Genomic DNA, 8,066 nt, shown 5'->3' with positions numbered 1-8,066 from the left:
AAAGCAAATGGACTATGTGTTAAACCATGTCACCATGCCTGCCCGGAGGGGAAAGGGTGCTGGCCCACTTGCCCGCTCCTCTCTGGAAAGAAAGATGGTGGCCGCACGGGAGCCTTGTGGACAGCAGGTTTGAGCCGGGGGCGGGGGGCGGCAGGGGCCTTCATGGGAAGGGGGGCGATCTGGGCCGTCCTTCATGCCCGACCGAGGTCACCAGCTGCCCCCCAGGAGTGGCTCTCCGGCACGGTCACGACTCCAGAGCACAGAAACCAATCTCTTAACTATCTAACTTTTAATAGAAATACTTCCAGGGTTAATAAGTAAAACAGCAGAAATCCAAAACCGCGCGGCCGCTATTGCAGCCGCGCAACATCATTTTATTCTTAAACCAAGCTGTAGAAAGCAAATCATTTCACAACGCTGTTTCAGCATATCTGATTGGGGGGTGGGGGGTCGTAAACTCTAAACAATAATTGTGCATCTTCTATCGAAACAATGTATCTAGTCAAAGTAGATAGAGTATTAACTAGAACTCATCTGCCTCACAGGAATTGGGAGAGGTGGGAGGTGGGGTTCTATTGGGGTTCACGGTTAAAAATAAGTATTGGTAAAGGGAAATGTGTGTGATATTTACATGACTGAGACCTAAACCCGAAAGCTCTGTAACTTTTCCCACAGTGATTCAATAAAGAAATAAATTATAAAAAAAAAAAAATGGCCTCTGAGTGTTCGCTTCGGCAGCACATATACTAACATCAAAATGAACTCTGAATTTGCAGGATCCTAATGTTTTCTGGTATCTATATTCCATGTAAGTAAAGTAAATGTATCTTCCATGTTTCATGTTGCACATTTTTACTGTTCACTGTATCCATCAAACTCTCAAGCCTGTCAGATTTTTCACTTGTCTAAAACTTACTGTATCCATCAAACTCTGAATGTCTGCCTTCTCACTACCCACTCTCCTCAGAATTACATTTTTAGTCTTATTATCTTCTTTGCTTCTACCATTTCTAAAGATCAGATGTCTTAAATACTCATTATTTTTCCTTGAAATTATTACAGTTGACTAATATTTCTTTAAAAATGTATCTGGAGCCAGCACCCACTCAGTTATGATATATGTGCTACATACAGTGGAACTATTAAAAACCTAGGAAGAAGCAATTATTAATGACATTTACATCACTTTTGCTTTATTGGAACCATGACAGTGTGTAGGAGTTTGTGTGATTAAATTTTGAACCTAGAAGACAGGCATATCCCATAACACAAGCCAGAATAATTTTTCTGATATGCTTGAATTTATTATAGTTAGTAAGATGTTACACTTTATAAGCAGATTTGTTGACATGCAATGATATTTATATAAATTATATTTTATAAGATTTATTATTAGAAGACAAATAATCATTAAATTATTCTGTTTATGGATTATTAATACATATTGTTTGATTTTAATAATTCTAATAAATATATATAGCATTATGTATGATAATCTAAGAAAATAAACACAAATTACATAGTATTTTATCTTGTTTATTCAAATATACATGATGAAAAATACAAACATCAGTTTGTAGAGTATAAAGACATTTGTAAAGAAAATGTCTCTAAGTTTCCATCATGAAAATAATTGTAGCAGATGTATTTGGAGAATAAGATGCAAATGAATTTTACATTTCCATTTTATGAAGTGATACAAAAGAGCATTTTTTTATTGTGGTTGATTATCCTATCACATTCTACCTAGGTCCTACTACTTGTAATTCATATAATCATACCTTACTCATAAAACACACCAATGAGCTCCCTATGGTTAGCTATATTTTATTAGCACCAGCCCATAACAGCCTGTACAGAGAGATCATTGTCATTGCTTCATATTAAGATATATCTGAGTGCTACATATGAGTGTCTGGGAATGGAGTAGCTAAATCGTCCCTGAGAAAATTTACCGCATAGCAACTCATTGTTTGCATTGCCTGCAAAGGAATCCTGACAAAAGATGGGGGGGAAATGAATGCCTTGGTCTCACTGACTTAAAATGAATTGACAATGACATTCATTACATAAAATGATTCTTAATAAAAAAGGGGGAAAAACTGTGTATCATGAATAATGAATTATAATATATGCCACTTAAAACTATTTTAATATCATTTTAATACATGATTCTGGTGTAATTTTTTTACAACTGGACAGAATAGTGTTCACAGTCCCTTCCTCATCATTGAGAACAGTGACTAAATCACATAAAAGGCATGACAAGCATGAAATTATGATACTGAGCCAGCTCTTGCAAATGAAGTATCACAGATCATTGGAAACAAAAGTAAAAGACTTGACTGATTCTCATCCTTGCTGTGTCATAACTAGTAGAACCTTTTTTATTTATTTACTGAACATCTTATCTTAGTCCTTTGGCTAAGATCAAGCATAAATTTACCATCATACTCAAGGGAGAAATGTGAATAATGAGACGATAAGTATGAAACACTGAAAATCACGAAAACATGAGAAGACTTTGTAAGATTAATGGGTTCAGTTTAAAAGAAAAAGAAATATTGAAGCTTATGAACAACAGCTGAAGGACCAATTTTCCAAAATTTAGGAAATGGAGGTTCCAGTTTCACTAATTTACCTGTTTCTAAAAAGGTAAATTTTTAGTGGAGTTCATGCCCAATTCAATCAGCCTGATCAATGACTGAATAAATAGCAATACTCCTACATTTAAATAAAAAAATAAAATAAAATAAATAAAGGGTAAATTTTTGAGTCTTGAGGCTCTGGTTAATGAAGTAATTTAGTTCCAGAAAGAATGAAACTAGTAGTAATATTCAGGTTCTGTTTCTTCTTATGTTAGGAAATATGTGGAAATATAAGGCACTTTAGAGGATATGGGTAATGATGAAATGCACTTAGAAAAATGTTTGGTAACTAAAAGAATGGAGTAAGAGAAGTAACAATAGTGTGCAATTAAGAAGAAAGGAATAAAACATTTGATTCTAATGGACTGATATGGTAACACTAAATTTGGGAAATGGACATGGAATGGGCAGAAATAAATAGCATTGTCGACAATAATGAGAATTTTACTATGATTAGAGAAATATAAAATTCTGCAAGTGTATTTGGAAAACTCATTTTGTATATTTTGGTAATATTTTCACTTAAAGGGAATAAACAGGTGACTGAACCCCAGACACAGTATTTCCATAGGCACTCGGAAAAAATCAAAGATTAGAATAGGCGGCATCAAAGTCATTGAAGACTGATACCCAGCTGGGCAGGAATCAAGTAAGTGAGACATGGGCTGAGAGGCTACTGAAATTATTTTGGATGCAAAATGTTTCACACTGTTTTGTTTAAGCACCTCTATCAGGGACACTTGGTTAAACAAACATTTAATACCTTTTACCTGCAACAGCCATAGCATATATCCCCACAAAGTTTTCAGGAAAACGATTAGTATTCAGAATGTAAAGGTAGTTGTTAAGTGGACTTACTGTCAGTAATTAACAGTCACCCAGACAGAACTCACAGCTCTTTATTGAATGAAGGAGGCAAGCCCTTGGGTACTCATTGTTTGGAGAATAGGGCTGGACTAAGCAGAAGTGCTGTCAAACAAACCTTAACTCTGCCATGAACAGGGCCATTTAGGAAAGCCATTATTTTGTTCTCATCTCAGTTTCCTTGTGAACAGAGATCATGATGATAGCTATTTCTCATACAAACTTTCTCTATACACAGCAATCAACTTGTGATTATATAAGAGTAAATAATGAATTAATATATGTTTAGAAGATATTAGACAAATCCTCCCAAAGTGGTGAATCTGTGGAATGATTGGGGTGAGTTCTCCTGGGCTCTGGTGCAATTGTGAGGCTCTTTCTGTTTGGTCAGTTAAAGCAGGTAGATTTCCAGGGTGTGAGTGATTTTTCTTTTTATGAAAAGGTGGTAGTAGGCCAAATAAGTTTGGAGACTTCTGTATTAGACAAACTATTGTTTCCTACTCTCATAACTGCACACAGTTCTCATCACAACAAAAGTAGCACTGCACTGCACTGTCCTCCCGTTGTTCCTCGATTTGCTGGAGCAGGCACCAGTAATGTCTCCATTGTGAGACTCGTTGTTACTGATTTTGGCATATTGAATACGTCACAGGTAGCTTGCGAGGCTTTGCCTTGCAGAGGGGATACTTTTGGTAGCTCGGTGGGCTCTCGAGAGGAGCGGAGGAATTGAACCCCGGTCTGCTGTGTGCAAAGCAAATGCCCTACCCACTGTGCTATTGCTCCAGCCCACAACAAAAGTAGTGAATAAAAATCTAAATTAATTAGTAATTGAATTTTAAAAAATAGAATCATTTCTTTGTTTACTGAGAGGATTGGTTCACGGCATTGTGTTCAGCACCTATATACATTCTTACTTAACCTCAATAACCAATACTTTGTGTATATAGTATCTTCCTTTGACCTGCAGTTTTCTGTTAATGATGATATTAGAAAATGAGTCACTTATATTCAGTCATATATGCTTAAAATATCAAGAAAATAACATTTAAGCCAGTATTAATCTAATTTTAAAACTGAACAAATGAGAGATATGTCTCATTTAGTCAAGTTACACACCATGATGTTTGCTTTCTAGCTGTGTATTGCAGTGCTGTTGTTATTATTGTGCCCACATTCTATCCATTGATATCCAAAAGAGATGAAATTAACATAACACAAAGTGCAGAGAAAAAAATTAGTTACAAAGGGTGATTTTCAGGAAACCAGATCTAAATAAAAGCTATTGCATTGACTTTTTTCTTTTAAAAAGTCATCTTTGGCCAAAGAGATAGTATAGCACACAGGGTACTTGCCTTGAATGCAATCAACCTGGGTTTGATTCTCTACACCCTTGCAAGAAAAGATAAATAAATATAGAAATTTTCACTCTTCTGGCTGCAGTGGTTTCTTTCATAGAATTAACTCCACTCTTAGGAGTTAAGAGGACTTTTCTGTTTGAAACTACTCTATCCCAATCCCTCTACCCTCTATTTTATGACTATGTGCTAGTTTCTTCAAATAAGTTTTGGGAATTCTGGGAATCATTTACTTGTTTCTATAATGTCTAATATTCCTCAAATAGAGAGTTAGATCTTTAGGTTCCTATTCTCACCAACTTTACATCTGGGCCATCAGGCAACAAATTTAAGAGAAAGTTACAAATAACTAATTTTGTTTCTGAGTTCTCATCACACACATTTGAAACCACATATACTATTTGGAGATCAGACTATATTTCTGAGTTGAATTAAGACATCAGAGAGCAGTAGCATTTTGTTGTTTTATAGAATTTACAGACAGTAACCAGTAAACGTATTATTTTATTGAACAATAATATTTCAAGTAAATATTGATTGAATGGTCTATTTTTAATAGAGCTACATTTTTTATCAAATTCTAAGATTGCTGCAAAAGTTAGGCAGAAGTTTATGGTCTCTCCAAAATTCAATCATCTCTCCCAGGGTCAAGTGGTTGTTGAGGTGTTTTTTCTCTACTAAAGCCTTCTCCTTAATTTTGGGAACTAAAAGACTGTTCCAATGATAATGTGTTTCACAATAATGTGTTTACAAAGTTAAATCTTAATGAAATATGGTTTACTTCCTCTATTAATAATTTTATTTATTTTGATATCACTGAACAGTAGACCCTATGCAGTTTCTATGCTTGACTATAAATAGGAAAGTGACTCTAATTAATAATATTCATAATACTTGTGCTGCATTTTATCTTTCATGAAAATTCCCACAGGTATATCTAAGAAAAAGTAGTGTGGATTTTAGGGTATTAACTTGGTTCAACAGAAAACTTCTTTCCTGATTCCACATGCCAAGAGTTTTGTTTGGGTTGGGTACTTTTGATTCAGGAGGTTAAGAGTGACCTCTGGTGGCAATGGTATTTCTCATTCACCTTTGCTCTGAAAGGGAGAAAACTGACTTTAAGGATTTTCCTAAATCCCAAGAATGACAATGTTTGACTTTAAGGATTTTCCTAAATGCTAAGAATGACAGCATTTATGGTTAAAGATGATTGATAATAAGTAGTCACATGTAATTTAAAACAACCCACTGTTTGGATGACTGGATACCAAAGGGTAGACATACTTTCATACCTGTTTTTGACTGTCTATTTCTCAGGTATAGAAGTTTTGGTTTATATGCCAACCATGCTGTGTTTCCAACTATTAGTGATACACTACTAAAACAGGGTTGGGAAATTATTATAACTTAGCACTGACCAGCTAGTAGGATCTGACTTCAGCAAGCCAGAGCTGCTGAATCTTTTGTAATATCTGCCACTTTTAATCTTTTGTAATATCTGCCAAAATCCAGCTGAAAAGTGAATTGAAAAAAAATTAATTAAAATGTGAGCGTATAGCATCTACTGAATGAATATATTTATAATTAAACAACATCCACTGATTATAAAATTAAATTGAATCTGAATACCCCGAGGATTTATTTTTTTGCTGACTCTGGAAATTTGGAAGTGCGACAGAGAACAATAGGAGTGGCAGCAGCATATTCAATTATTTAAAACATCATAAACCCAGATAATTAAAAAGTATAGCATTGCTATATACTTAGACACACATATCAGTAGAATATAAGGACTCAAAAATAAACCCACACATATATAAGCAGTTTAGTGAAAACAATGGAGTCAAGAATATATGACAGGGAAAGGATACTCCTTTATAAATGGATTTAGAGAAACTGAGTAGTCTTATGTTACTCTGAGCACTTCCAAAAGTGCCTCCCAAGTTACAATTACTCCTGCACACAGCTAGTATTTCCCTAAAACAGAAAAACAAATGAACAAACAAATATAAAGCTTCAATAAAGCCAAAAGTATTAATAATAGTTAGCAAAATAGCACAGAGGGTAGGGTGTTTGCCTTGCATGCAGCCAACATGACTGACTCGAGTTCAATTCCTCCTCCCCTCTCGAAGAGCCCGGCAAGCTACCGAGAGTATCTCGCCCATACGGCAAAGCCTGGCAAGCTACCCGAGACGTATTCATATTCAATATGCCAAACACAGTAACAAGTGTCGTAACAATGGAGACGTTACTGGGCCCGCTCGAGCAAATCGATGAACAATGGGAGGACAGTGACAGTGACAGCAAAATGAAAGGCAATCTAATAAATGAAAAAAAAAATGACAAGTCATATATAGGACAAGGAACCAATGTTCAAAATACATAAAGTTCTCATACAAAATATGTAAGATTCTTATTAGTAAGAATATAATCTTATTAAAATAATCATTTAAAAACATTTTTTAATGATGGCATTATAGATAATTAACAACAGGAATGTGAGTGATGTTCAGGATCACTAATTATCAGAGAAATGAAAATCAATTCTACAGTGAGATCTTAGGCATCTGTTAGAATAGTTACTAGCAAAAATACAATAAATGAATGTTACAAGAATGTGGAGAAAAAGGGGCCTTCATGCACTGCTAAAAACCATGTCATTTGGTGTAGCTACTGTGGAAAACAGTATTTGCATTCCACCAAAACAATTAAAAGTGGAAATACCGCATGGTTTGGCAATTTTTCATATTGATACTTATCCAAATAAAATAAAAACACAACTAGAAAAATGCACCTCGTTTTAACATATTTTCAGTAACTGAGAAATGCATAAATCATTCATCATCATAATGAGCAGATAAATATTGTGAGAAATATAGTTATATATACATATATGTTCAACGGGAAAAGAATTTATCAATTAAAATTATATCTTTCCATTTGAAACAACAAGGTTGGGTATGCAGTATTATGCTTAGTGAAGTTAATTAGACAGAAAAGATCAATAATATATAGTTCCACTTACATATAAAATAAAAATAACCCAAAACAAAATGCAAAAACAGAAAAGAGATAGAAGCAAAGAGATCTAGTTTACAGAAATGTCACTGATACAGAAAAAGAGTAGTGCAGGGTAGTGCTTGCCAGAGGTTAGGTAAGAATTCCTCAACATCAGACCAGAAACCATAAGATACATTGA

The sequence above is a fragment of the Sorex fumeus genome, unplaced genomic scaffold (assembly GCF_029834395.1).
Source record: "Sorex fumeus unplaced genomic scaffold, SorFum_2.1 ptg000115l, whole genome shotgun sequence".
Classification (NCBI taxonomy): Eukaryota; Metazoa; Chordata; class Mammalia; order Eulipotyphla; family Soricidae; genus Sorex; species Sorex fumeus.
The sequence above is the reverse complement of the archived record's forward strand: the minus strand, read 5'-3'. Positions refer to the sequence as shown.